This window comes from Alexandromys fortis, unplaced genomic scaffold (assembly GCF_014885135.2).
Source record: "Alexandromys fortis isolate MF-2015 unplaced genomic scaffold, M_Fortis_MF-2015_v1.1 scaffold_57, whole genome shotgun sequence".
NCBI classification, from domain to species: Eukaryota; Metazoa; Chordata; class Mammalia; order Rodentia; family Cricetidae; genus Alexandromys; species Alexandromys fortis.
Window position 1 is genome coordinate 9,020,206 of NW_026067941.1, and position 14,627 is coordinate 9,034,832.

Here is a 14,627-nt window from a genome sequence, read left to right on the forward strand (position 1 = left end):
TGTCTTAGTACAGAGAGTAGCAACGCCATTCTACTGCATGACAGTGCACAGCAGAGGGTGAGCAGTCAGTGTCTCCTTGTACGGTTCTCCTACTGTGTGTTTCTCTAACAAATTCCCTTGCTTGGCTTGGACACAGTGAAATGATGCTGGTGCTGGGATTGAAGGAGTCCTCGATCCCATGAGCACAAGATGCAATGTACTTTCTGCAGGACAGCAACTTCTCGTGCCAAAGATCCTCCCTTCATCCTCCCTGCCCAGGTCTTGATCCTAGCTTATATTGGCCATGGCAGAGAATTGATGGCATGAGAGAATCTAAGTTGGTCCTTCTATCTTCCAGCAAACTATGTGTAGTATTGTACTTCTCTTGGAATGTGGGGCCTGGTATCTATCAGTCTTCAGCCATTGGAATTTAACTACTCAGAATTACAGCTAATACGTTCCCTTGCCAGTAGGTTCATGAGACCTAATACAAGTGTGGATCATTCAAGCACTTTTACGATGGCATAGTGTTAATTGCTTTAATATTTGAACTTACATATAAAATGTTTGGCTTGGTATGAAGTAGACCTAGAACATTTTCTGGATACTATGAATTTGCTATATTCCTGAAGCTAAATCGATTGTATTTAACTTCCAGGGTGAAAAGGAGAAACCTGTGTTTGAAATGACTGGCCTCTGATGGGGATCCTTCAGAGATGCTGGTGTCAAAGTTAGCAAGTAAAGGGTTGCTGTGTTCATACGTGATGGTTCTTTAAACGTTTTTTTAACGTTAAAAAAAAACCTTTTTGTTGTTGTTGTTGTTGTTGAGCTTTTAAAACAGCAGTCTGCAAGTAAATCCTTTGGCTCAGATACCTGAATTGGGTTTTGGTAATGAAATAGGAGCGAGCACCCAGGTAAAAGTTTGGAGTCTGTAGGCTGAATGGACAAGAAATAGGCATAAAGAGAAGGGCACGTCTGTTTGCACACATGTTTCTAAGGGTCAAGGCTTTGCTGACTGCAAGAACAGGCTCAAGAGGAGCGCCTGGCAGGCTGCTGCTGGCTCTCATGGGGATAGAATTACTTTTGGAGACTCATGTGGAATGAAGCTTCTGCCTAGGAAAGAAGGATGGGCCAGCTGCCTGAGGCAGGACTGAAGGAGACAACATCCAAGGTTCATTTCATTTCTAGTGGAGGTGCCGTCCTTCCTTAGCCTAGAGCCCAGGGCTTATGGTTGTAGGAGAGGCACTGAGTTAAGATTGAGTTAGTGTACAGCTCTCTCATCAAGAACCTCTCTCGCAGTTATGGACAGACTGCTAAACATTCTTCACAGAGATTTCTCACACGTTTCACTCTGTTGTCCCTGGTGATGAATTCCTGAGAGCGGAGTGTCAGGAGGAGAGTCCTGCTGTATCTCATTGCACCACAGTCGTAAATGCTTCACGTCTTTCTGTTTGCGAGTGTGCCATGGCTATGCTGATGCCACAGGTTACCTTGGGTGTGGTCTGTCATCTCGGATTCCCACAGCTCGCTGGGAGAATTGCTTAGCTTTCTCTGAGAAAGTCTGCTCAGAACAAACCACTTCCCGGTGTTCTGATCCACAGTTCAGCACTAGTGCAGGTCAGCTATCTTAGGAACAGCTCATCTCCCTGCTCATATATGGGCTGCCTTCTGAACCATGAGTTTTAAGATCTGCAGGTGGTCATATAACACCTTGGCTAGGACTGACTGCTGAGTCATTTCTGGTGTAAAATAAGAACCACTCCCTTGCTGGCCACTGGAAGACTACAACCATAGTCAAGTTCACTACTGGAAAAGGTACAAGGGACTGCTGATACTTTAGAAATGGACAGCCTGAATCAGGGCATCTTTCTGCTTGGGAAAAGGGAGTATAGAGAGAGGGGTTCAAAAATACCATAAGATACCAAATATCTAAGGCCCTCATAGATACACTCACAGTATTAATCTGAATGATAATTTAGAATGATGCCACTTTGGCTTTATCTGACTTCCTTGTTCTGGAATTTGGGCCCAACTTACTGTGCCATCGTCCCTAATGGCCAATTCTCTGTTTTATTTTTAAGCCTTGCCCTTTCTCTGGCTGCGATCCCTCTTTCTACCTGAGTTATTTCACCACCCCCCCTTTTGTCATCTAGATTTGGGTCCCTTACAGTCACTTTCTGCTCCATACCTTGTCGCAGGAGGTCCTTCCGCTCCTCCAACCAATAGTTGCTGAGATACCAGCCCTTTGGGGCGTGGTCTCTCTCCCTTTAAAAAATGGCTACTTCCCTCCGCTCTCTCTCTTCACTTCCTGCTCCGCCTGCGACTCAACTCCCTTCCTGGTTGCGCAGAGGGCTGTTGTCTGGGACGGTGATCTGTAAGTTTTTTCCTCTTTAAATAAATACCACCCTATCATAATTCCAAACTGGCGTGGCATTGTTTGTGACTTACGCCTTCAGTACCTGTGCTTTATCCTGTGTCTTTTATTTCACAGGTTGACCACACTGTTTTCTTTCTTCTTTACTTTTCTTACCAGTAAATAGTGATCAGTTTATACTACAACATATGTCGTCACTTATTAGTGTTATTTGGGAGCTGTTAGCTTCTCAAATCATGGGTGCAAAGGAAGGAATTTTACAGTGTTCTTCTGTATTTTTCTCCATATATGTAATAGGAGCTAAATAAAAGCCTTCAGACATGAATCAGTCAGGAGCAGTCAAGTAGGTACAGCTACATCTAAAGAGTAGCATTTATATCACTTTCTGATTGCAACCTGGCATCTTCCTCTCTCTAGTAGCTTTTACCCACTTAACAGCATGTAATGAATTTTTCCTCTGAGGCTTTATACTTGGCATAATAAAGCTGTATAATGTGAGTAATACGACCCAGTCCTCTATCTTTAACACATTGGGTCACACAGCATCTATAATACACTATCTCTATGTGACTTTATTGTTCTCTTCTTGTTGATCTTTTGACTGTATACTCAATCTATTCTATGGGTAAAAGTCTATATTATAATGACTTGTAAATTTAGGCAATACATCTCTTATTAACTACAAGAATCTTTCTACCATCTAATTGCATATTATTAAGTGTGCCATTAAAATGTAGGTTAAAACTGTATCATGTTATGCTACAGTTCTCTAGCCAATCATCAAGAGCAGCCAGTCATAGCAGAGGTACAATCCTGATGCATTGATTGTCCTAGATGATTTCTAACACGTTGGTAACTCTTCTCCTCTTTTCATCTTGGTTTCCTAAGGTACTGGTATCTTGGTCCACTGAAAATCAAAGCAGCCCACTTTTTCAGCACTCTACAGGTAAAAGCGATTTACAATTTAGAACCTGACCTATGTTAATTCAATGTTTCTTTGTGATGTGTGTATTTGAGATATTAATTCCTTGATACAGAACCATATCACATGTTCTAACACTAACATGGGGGTATTTGATTTTTACTTACAGAAAACATTCTTGTTTTGATAGACAAGCACCCCTCATGTCTGTCTGTCTGCCTGTCCATCTGTCCGTCTGTCCGTCCATCCATCCAACCATCCAACCATCCATCCATCCATCCATCCATCCATCCATCCATCCATCCATCTATCCATGCTCATTCTATTCATGAAAAAAAAACCCATATTTATTTGTCTTGTATACTTGCCTTTGCTACTCATTCACACACCCTTGCCAGACAAACCTTGAACAGAATGTCTGGATCATTAATATGTGTATCTATATTAGTACCTGGTAATGACCTGAAGATTTGGAGTCAATTATGGATAAATTAATTATATTGGAGTCTATATATTATCAGTAGGTTTTAAACTGTATTGGTTAAATAAGTGTGGTACCTACTATACTGGACAGTACTGATACAGAACATTTTCCTCATCACAAAGTTCTGCTGGGCTGTGCTCTATATAGAATATATCAAAAAGTAATAAGGTCTGAGGTTGTAGCATAGTACAGTGGCAGAGCTCTTGTCTAGCATGTATAACGCCCTAGGTTTGATTGCCAATGAGAGAGTAGGGGGCATAGAAAAAAGTCTCGACTATTTCATATTACTGAAAAAGCAAATAGGAAAATCACTCAATAGATGAACTATATACTGTGTTCATCTTTCATGTAGACCACAATTTGAGTCATTTCCCGAAGAATCTTACATAAATTATTTATGCTACCCTCAGACTATATACCACATGTGTCTATGTGAGAACATTTAACCACATTTTATAATAAGGTTTTAAAAAAGTGTTCAATTCCAAAGAAACACCACCTGAAATCTCCATGTGTTACACAGCACAGTAGCACTCAGGGTGATGTGCATGGGGACAGACCTTTCTCCTAGCCTTCAGGAGACTGTAAGTTGTAACACTATTTTTGGTAGTGTCTATAAAGAGTCTAGAACCCATGCATACCCCTTGTCCTAAAAAGTATAATTGTTTAGCTGTGGGTGTGAACAGTTAAATTCTTAGTGTACTTACAAAGAATTCTGAAACCACCGTGAATTGACGAGGTTGGAAAGTCCTTTGTTCAGGGGATTTTTGAAAAGAAGATAAAATCTCTATTACACATTTTCTTTATTCTTAGTCTTTGGTGACAGTGTATTCCCAGGATATTGCTTGTGCTCCTTTGCCATTGTTCTCTGATGCGTTAATCTCTGTGATGCATTGAACTGAGTGAGCTGTGATTGCAGCTCTAGGTGAGCCACATTCAGGACGCTGAATGCTCTCATCTTTGTGCTGATTACAAAAGTCTGTGACACTGTGCTGTCACTAGTGGAGCACATTCTTCTTTTTTTTTTCCTCACCACTTTGCAAAGCAAATTCTGATGGAGGAAGGACATTAGTTAATTATAATAAAGAAACTGCCTTGGCCCATTTTATTGGTTAGAACATAGGTGGGTGGAGTAAACAGAGAGAATGCTGGGAGAAAGAAGCTGAGTCAAGGAGTCACCATGATTCTCCCACTCCAGACAGACACAGGTTAAGATCTTTTCTGGTAAGCCAGCTCGTAAAGCTACACAGAATATTAGAAATGGGTTAGAACAATATGTAAGAGCTAGCCAATAAGAGGCTGGAACTAATGTGTCAGGCAGTGTTTAAAAGAATACAGTTTCCATGTAATTATTTCGGGCATAAGCTAGCCATGCGGGCGGCCGGGTGCCGGGGACGCAGCCCTGCCGCTCCTATTGCTACAATATTCAGGTACTGTAGCTGTCATGTAATAGCTTGAAATGTTTATCATTAAAATATTATCTCCAAGTATGAAAATGGCTTTAAGAGTGTAGAATGTCAGAAATTTAATATCTCTTAATAAAACATGTTTATTCTTTAACAGCAACAAATTAAATAGATTGATTAAATTAATATCATGCTTTTATTTAAAGTAATATGTGATCTTTGTATTTACTAATGTGGCAAAATGCTCACCAGTTATGGCTGAGTGAAAATCAACTTAAACTGATTTTTATGAGGTGGTTGTTTTCATTTTTATTCAAAAGAGAAAAGCTGCCACCTGAAACTGAGCTTTGTGGAGGTAACTGATGAATTGTGGAGGAAATTGATGAAGACAAGGCTCCAATTTTATTTACTCATTTTAGTAGCCAGTTGTTTGGCCAGTTTATTCAAGTGCCGCCCATCTTTTCCCCCAGAGCTGCGCAGGTGGTTGTGAGCCACCCAGTGTGGGAACTGAACTCAGCCCCTCTGGAGGAGCAGCAAGCACTCTTATCTCCTGAGCCATCTCTTCAGCTCCATGATTTCTGTAAATATTTTAGGGTGTTTACTAGGTTCCTCATAAAAGTTTCATAAGGTTGTCTTGTAATTATAGATCAATTTGAGGAAAAATGGCATTTCTATAGTATTGACCCTTCTGGGATATCAATGTGATGTATCTCTTCACTTACTGATGTCTTCAGTTTCTCTCAATGGAGTTTTATGGTTTTGTCTATAATATTTGCCTGTTACTGAATACACTCCTGGTTATCTTACTTTTGATGCGATTATCAATATAGCTCTTAAAACATCATTCTCTGACTAAAGAAACAGACATGTAATTGATTTTTGTCTGATTGTGTTTATATTGAATCAGCATCCTAATTAAATTCTTATGATGTAGCCTATGGGTTCTTTAAGATTTGCTATATCAACACAAACAGTGCCAGTTTTGTTTCTCCCTTTTAAAGACTTCATCTTTACCACCCTTGTCTTTCCTTACTTCCTGTGGGGCCTTCCGTGCTGCACAGGAGTAGTGCTTCTGGAAGCCGTTGCCCTATGGGAGCCGTTGCTTTGTTCTTGAATTCGGTATAATTTTTTGGATATCTTTTATTAGATAAGGAAGTTTCTAATAAAGAAAACTTGCAAGGTTTGCCAAGAGTTTTATTAACTTTAAATATCTTAGACATTAAATTCTATCAAATATCCTTTCATCTTCCCTTAAGACAATCAGGTTCTCATTGAACCTGCCAATATGAGTTGATTTTTGAATGGATATGAGAGATGGAGATGGCCAAGATATAGAACAAGCAATAGCTTTACCTTTGCACCTTAAACACTGAAGAAAAATCAATGAAATGACTGTTGGCAGAACTGGCCAGAAACAAACAGCGTAGGGCAGGGATCCCGGAAAGGAGGCCCTTAGATGAGCTGTGCCTCATGTCTCTGCCAGCCCTCTGCTTGACATAGGCCACTGAATGGAGACGGGGCTCACCAGGGACCCAAGGTCTCCTCAGGGAAGGCATCTTTGAGAATTTAGGGCCATCGGGGTGATGAGAATGCAGGGCAAAGTAAAAGAAAGCATCCTTGAGGGGTGAGCCAGGGATCCACAGACGTCTGTAGCCTTCGTCTGCGTGTTCACTGATGTATGTATATGAGAAGCCACCTGAGGTAAAGAACTCCTCCCAGGAACCCGGCCCATCCTAGGAGATTCAGGCACATAACAAGACCAGGTAAACATGACATAGTTGTCAGTTCTGGGGTGTTGATCCTTTCAAAGGCTTTTCCTCAGTAATGGGACAAAAGTAGTCTGAGTCCAGGCTGACAATACCTCTAGTAAAATCTGGAGACTAACAGCAGGTGCCACTTCCAGGCCACATCACTGCCTCGAACAAAGCTGCAGAGCAGCTGTCAGCAGAGGCTAACCACAGGCCCACCCTGCCAGCCGCCTTCAAGCGAGGGGTCGCTACATTTTCACCAATGGAGTCACACAGATTCAAGTTTCTGTGGATTCTGTTGGAATGCGAACACACTAACATATTAAGTACTGCATGGCTGTTTTATACTGCAGAACCTAGTGCAGTCATAGAGACTTCTGATAACTGTCTCTGGCTGTTACCAGAAAACACATGCTGCAAGCTTAAATATGCTGTTTTCTTTCCCCTTATCCTCTGTGGATTAATTAGACTTGGTGACTAGATCATTTCCCTCCTGCTCCCGGCCAGCTCCCAATGCCATGTCCCATCATCCCCCCATATTATTGTCCTGGCATCTGCTTCACCTTTGCTGCTCCCACTCATTTCTCTGTCATGTTCCTCCCTGGCTCTCACCTGCCTCTGCAGGTAGAGCACAGTGGGCAGAGTGGCCTTGTTACAAAAGTCATAACATTACCTCCTTGGAGCCCTGCATGGCTCTCCATTTCACCCAACCTAAAAGACACATTCCTTACAGTGGTCTGCAGAGCCCTGCCAACAAGATGCTTTCTTCCCCATCTTCATCTGCTTCTCTTGGCCCTGCCACTCAGTCTCTCAGACACGTAGATTTCTATGCCATTCTCTGTACATTCCAGGGATTCAGCCACCTGAAGGCCTCTGCCGGGCACTCCCTTTGTGTGGATGGCTTGTTCACAGAATAGTGGTTTCCAACATATGATCAGCAGCATCAGATTCCTGGATATGGTTTGAAATGAAAATTCTTGAGCTTCACAGCAGGCCCCTGAGTAAGGAACCGTGGTGAAAAGTTCACTTGTTCATCTGGTCGCCCAGAACTGATATAACCACACAGAAACTGTATTATTTAAATCACTTCTTGGCCAATTAGCTCTAGCTTCTTATTGGCTAACTCTTACATCTTAGTTTAAACCTCTGTTATTCTGTGTATCACCACGAGGTCGTGGCCTAGCAGCAAAGATCCAGCACATCTATCTCCCATGGTAACGTCATTGTGTCTCCCCAACTCATCCTTCCTTCTCCCAGCATTCAGTCCAGTTTTCTCTGCCTACCTAAGTTCTGCCCTATCAACAGGCCAAGGCAGTTCCTTTATTCATTAACCAATAAAAGCGACACATAGACAGAAGGACCTCCCACACCAAGGAACTCTGAGAACGATAGCAGAGTCTGAGTCTCTGTATAATAATTAACTTCTAGCCAGCAAATACAAACAGGATCCTGATGTCGGCCAGCCCCCCCGGGCACCTGCTGTTTGAAGACTGTTGTTGTAGATGAAGATATTTCTTCTTGCTCACTTCCTGGCTCCTGCTCTCTTTAAAGTATTGGTCACTGGGGCTGGAGAGATGGCTCTGCAGTAGAAGACATTTCTACTCTTCCAGAAGACCCAGGTCTTCAGAGGACTCAGATTCGATTCCCAGCACCCACACAGTGGCTCACAACCAGTTTATTCTAGTTCCAGGGGATCCGATACCTTCTTCTGACCTCCATAGACATCTTGAACACATGTAGTATATGGGCATACATGCAAGCAAAATACATAAAGTAAATAAATATTTTAAAAGTTACTACAACCAATGTCATCTGAGGCTCGTCTATTTATGACATTTTGTAATATATTCTGATGTACTTCTAGTATACCTATTTTCAACTGTATTCTGAAATATACTTATTGTTCTACTCCCTGCACTCTCTACTGTGAAATGTAAGTTCTTTGTGGGTTAAACTCCTTGCTTTTTTTTTTTGTTGTTGTTGTTGTTGTTAGTGACGTAAACCAAACATTTCGGGGATTGCTGAAATTCCTTCCACTGACACTCAGCACGTAGCAGAGTGAAATGTGGACTCTGAGCAGTCATTAGGTCAGAGCATCGTGTGTGTGATTCCTAGTAGATTCAGCTGTGCTTTGGTGGTACCTTTGATGCTTTGGCAAGGACTCAGAGGCTTGTGTATTTCTCCTGGGTCTATGTGTTTTGAACTCCAAGAAAGTCACACAGAAGTGCTGGGTTGTTTCACAAAGCTGGGCTAATGTTCTTAGTTAATAACTAGGAGCAAAATGAGGAGGGGCACAGGAATCGCGACTCTTGCCACAGTGCTTCCCTACAGATTAATCTTTCAGGGTTTTGTACGGATAGAACCACAAAGTTTTACAATGATTGTTGGGGAATAGAAAGGGTTGCTTATCATGTTTACATTTCGAACATTTTAAAGAACACAGACACCTGTGGGTGACAGCTGCATTAGCCCAATTTCCATGTCTTAACGTTCATATTCTTGATCTTTCTAGAGCAAAGAAGACTTTACGAACATTTGCATCGAGCCTGATACTGTCAGCAAAGGAGATTTCATAACCATAGGGTAAGTGCCTTGCTTGTGGGAAATGGAGGTTCATGAAATAACTTGTGTTGTCAACCCTTTCTGTTCGGAGTGGGCTGTCTACTTCAGATGGAGACCCGGCAAAGGCCTTGTCTGTCTCCCTGTCTGTCTGTCTGAATCCTTTGCCCTCTGTAAAACAGAAGAAATCATGTCTACTGTCTCAGGACTACTTGTCAGTCTCCAGGAGGCTTTTGACAGTGAGCCTCACTCCCCAGTATCTCTTACTGTGCATGCATTCCCTCTGTCTCCCTGTTCCCAGAACATCAAGGACAAACTTGAAAGGACACTGCATACCTGGACATTTCCCAGGTTTCCCTTTAGTAATCCAGTAGACTCCTCAGAGTTCTGCCTGATTTGTTAAGTACTGCCTCAGCTGGAACTTCATTGGCTGAGAATTCTGTAACCCTCCAGACATCTCCCAAGTATCTGTGGAGCTGTGTGTTCCCATGCCAACCAGTAATCTGCTCAGCTGCCTTTGCATTGTCCTGGTGCTCCCTCTCGTGCCCACTTAGGGATTGGACATTGCTGCTGTTGCAGCTGCGTCTCCATGGCTGCGTCATTATCGATTCCAGCGTGGGCAGCAGAATGGCTTTCATTAATCTGTGTTGTTCTTGCCTTTGATACAAATTCTTCAGATACTGAATGGCTCCTTGCAGCCTTTGATTATTCTCGGTGTATAGTAAAGGAAGAAGGAAAAGGCTGTCCCTCTACAGTGTGCACAGATCACACAGTATCTTGAGTGATTGTGGCTAGTGGTGGCAGCCATATTCAAAGCTCCTTTATAAAATTGACACCAAACAAAACTTGCCCTGTATCCCTCAGTTAGATGGCGCTGTCGTCAGCATTCTTATCAGCAAGTTTCCTTTTGGTTCCTAAGGGAAGTAAATTTGTGTAATTCATGTGTCCACTGCATATTGAAAAGGCTAGAGGGGAGGTGCACAGCAGACCAGAGCCCTGACAGAGACCAGACCCTAGTTTCAGTTCACTAGAATGAGGAAAGCAAGAGTTCTCCGGAAAACAACAATAAGGGTGGCCATCAGGTACTCCGACTAGTCCTTCTGCAGGCTCATCAGGGTCCCAAAGCCCTTCTGCTAGCTCAGCAGATGCCCCCCAGCCTTCCACAAGCTAAAGATAGCTTTCCCTACCCTGCCACCAGAAAGTACCTAACCACTTGGCCTCCCACCAGTCAGTTCTCACCAGTCAGCTCCAAGACTGATTCCTCTACCAATCAACCCCAGATATATCCCTCCTTCCTCGAATTCCATTAACTCCACTTAAATGGAGCCTGTAAGCTTCTTTGGGGAGTGGGGGGATTGCCATTTTGCCACCCCAGTGTTGGAACCAATAAAGTGCTCTTGTTATTGTATACGTGGCTGTTGATCTTTCTTTGGGGGCTTCTCTTGGACCCTAACAAATATCTTAGTGGAACATGGGGAAGCAGCTTTTGAAACGCTGATGACAAATCTATACAGGAAAGAATTCTTTCCAAATAAAGATAGATAATAGACTTTTTACTCTTTTTGTTTGTTTGTTTGTTTATTTTGAGACAGGGTCTCTTAGACCCAAGCTTGCCTTTAACTCCCCAGGTAGCTCAGGCTGGCTTAAACTCCTGCCTGTTTACTTTCCCCACTTTTTATATTTATCATAACTAGTGAAATGGGGTACATATGCATTGAGGTCAAGTGTATTTGTGCCCGATTGCTTTACTGGGGCTGCGTGCTCTGTCCTGCACCAGGGCAGAGGCCTATGCCGCTCACATGAGGGGAGCGAGGCACCAGAAATGGCGTGCTAGGCTAGGGAAGCCTATTACCTCCGAGTCCATGCCTCCGAGTGTCACCTGCATGCGAGGACCAGACTGCGTCCTGAGACCTCAGTCAAGCAGGAAGCTCGTACCAGTCACAGCTCACACCTCTAGCCTAGACAGCCAGCCTCTGGGCCCTCATCTCCCTTGCCTCCCTGCTGAGGAGAATGTGGCACTCCCACAGATCACCCCACCCCTCCTGTCAGCATCCCTCTGAGAGGGACAGCTGGCAATCAACAGTCAACAGGGGTGGGAAATCATCGGACACTAGTTATCACTTTGCGTCTAGTGATTAGTGGGGACTTCCTGTGGTTCCACAGCCATATGCTCACATGATGTCTCTGGATGAGGGTCGGCATTCGGGAGCCCAGCCTTCGGTCCACCTCCTGGTGGGGTCAGCCCTTATGTGAAGATGCCAGGCGAACCGAAACAGAAAAACATGTGCCTTCCTAACTGAATGGGCTGACAGACAACACAAAAGAAGGAAAGGATGGGGATCGCAGTGCTTACTTGCTAAAGGGACTGAGGAGCCTTTCAAAAGAAGGAGAGGATGGGGGTCCTGTGCTCACCTGCCGAAGGGACCAAGGAACCTTTTCACTGAAAATACACCATATTGGGGACACTGCAGCACTGGGGGTGAGGAGAGGAAGGTGACTAGAACCTGTTCTGGGCAAAACACAAAAATTACAGCCACAACAAAAAAAGGACTCTGACCAGGCAAGCTCCAACCCTGTGTTAGAAGGCCCTGTTCCGGATGCCAGATGTTGCTGGGCCCTAACGTCTTCCTCGGGGGAGAGGGCGAAAAGGTGAGGTGTCAAGGTCCTAGACACTGGGAGTCAGGTAGAAGGCTTACAGCAGACTTATTTAACAACAGGGAAAAGCTTATAAACCCTCCCAGCACCCAGGCGTTCTGATCCATTTACAGTTGGCATCTCATGCTTGTCTCTCATTGGCTAGGCACGATCAGGATCTCTGACAATGCCTGTTGCTAGGCACTCAGGAAACATCACTAGGTCGCTCCTTATTGGTCAGGGCCTCTGACAACAGGCAGACTCCAGGTTGGCTCCTTTTGACCTGGTAGGGCCTAAACTTCCTACAGTGAGCTGGAGAGAGACCAGTGAGCCCTGGGAGATTTTGTTAGACTGACCTCAAAAGAGATGCTTCCTCATCCATGAGGCCACAGAGGTGCACTCAGAACCCCTTCTCTCTGCAGGGAACTGAGGGGTCCTTCAGCATCAACAGCGAGGAGTATGAAGCCATGCCTGTGGAGGTGGCGCTGCTGCCCAGGAAACTGCAGTTGTTCTGTGACCCACGGAAGAGGGAGCAGATGCTGCAGGGCCGACTAGCATACGGACAGGGAGAACTAAAGATGCAGGTGAAAGAAAGCTGAATTAGACGACCCTTGGAACAAAACAATTTTTTTGCTGGATTATCTATGTGGGCCAAGTATAATCATAATGTTGCTTTTAAGTGCAAGAGAGAGCCAGAGAGGGACCAACCATTCTTTCCATTGCAAAGGGAAGGAGTCATTCACCAAAGAAGGCAGGAATTTTCTAGAGCTGACAGAGACATGAGCATAGATTTCCTGCTTAGCTTCAGGAAATTCAGCCAACACTTGATTTCAGTGGCAGGAAGTGAAGAGAGATGGGCCTCATCTTACTCACTTGCATAACTGTCCATAGGTTCAGTATCTTACAGTCTGTTGAACTAGGGCTTAGTTCCTTGCTGGCTCTTGACCTGGTGATTCTTTTTATTCCCTGTCACATATTCCAGGACAGTTCGTAGCATTATGACTATCTTCAGTCAAAGTAATGTTTGCATTATTTAAAAATACAGTTTTAATAAATGAGTCCATGTAGAAAGCTGTACAAAGGCTAGAGGCTGGAGAAGAGACACTATGATCAGGTCAACAAAAGGAAAGCCCCTTTTGGATCATAGTATGGTTATTTTTTAAAATTAGGCAAATATCTACCTTAAAACTCAGCAATACCCCTTTTGAGCCTAAACACAAAAGTTGTTTAACCATACCATAAGGACCTGTGCTCAGCTATGCTTATAGCAGAATAACTTTATCATAGCCAGATTTTGAAAACAACCCAAATGTATCTCTTTTACACCTAGGATAAAAGAGACATCCTCCTTTTAAACAGCCATGAATACCAAAAAATATCTTGGAGTAACTCTAAGCAAGCAGGACAGAAGTTTGGGTCCTGTCATCTTTGCTTATGAAGGGGGAACTGTTTATTTTTATTTTTATTTTTAACCATTATCCCTTGTTAGAGTGTAACTCTTGCCCTTGATAAATTTAGTAAGAGGTCTGAATCTCAGCAGTCCAATGTTGTAGGCTCATCATAGATCAATAGAGAGCACCAGGTACCAGTTTCCTGTCCTCTTGGGATCTGGGAGAGTTAGGTTACACAGGTACTGATGTTGAGGGGTTGGAGTCCCCAAACATACTTTTGTTAAGGTTAACTTTTTCTGTTGCCCCCATCTACAGGACGTATGAGTGTTGAAACTGCCAGATGAGGCTATTTTCTCATAATAGGGAGATCCTGCTGACAGGCATAGCCAGCAAGACTGTGTCAAGCTGGGGTCAGTACTATTTAGCAAGAAAAAGGCTCCCTGCACAAGGTTGAATAGTTCTTGGCTGGTGGTGGGAGGTGTCAGCAGAGAAGCAGGGAGAGTAGCTTAGTCCAGTCGGCAGCAGCAGGCCCTGGTCAGATAGTACTTGGTTCTCTACCTTAGCATAATTGGGAAGGTGGCACCTAAATCTTGCTGCTGTATCTTGTTTGGGAAACACCATCGCATGCCCCAAGTCCTTCCTGACACCCATGGAGACAATCCTGCTGCTTGCCCCTGGGAGACAAGTGTGGGAGATGTCACAGGTTCCTGTGCTCCATATGGAGCTTTGCTTTGGAAGTATAATTTTTACGAACAGTTATCCAGTCCCAAGAAGAACTAGGTTTTCAATAAGCATCCCCAGTAGTTTTATATTTTCAGGTACCACAGTATAAAAATCTAGCTTTCCCAGGTAATGATGTAGGGAACCTGGTCTGGATGGCCATGTGGGCAGGTTTGGAAGTTTTTTTTTTTTTCTTAAACCAATCTATATATTTTAATAATGTCTTCACTTTAGAATGGAAGTAAAAAAATCTGTTGTGTTGTGGGAGAGTTTATGCCTTTTTTTGTAATATAATTTTTTTATTGAAAAAAATTCTGCCTCCTCCTCGCCTCCCATTTCCCTCCCCGTCTCCCTTTTCCCTCCCCCTCCTCCCACTGTTTTTCCCTTCCCCCCACTCCTCTCCCCCTCCC

At 43.5% G+C, this 14,627-nt stretch overlaps 1 long non-coding RNA gene across 1 annotated transcript in view; it reads left to right on the forward strand.

The window, feature by feature from the left end:
* Positions 1–14,621, forward strand: part of LOC126505166 (uncharacterized) — a 59,920-nt gene extending 45,299 nt beyond the window's left edge. Inside the window, exons 5-7 of the long non-coding RNA XR_007592831.1 lie at positions 3,242–3,299; positions 9,426–9,496; positions 12,529–14,621. This is a non-coding gene — a long non-coding RNA (uncharacterized lncRNA). The remainder of the gene's footprint in view (positions 1–3,241; positions 3,300–9,425; positions 9,497–12,528) is intronic.
* Positions 14,622–14,627: the final 6 nt, after the last annotated feature.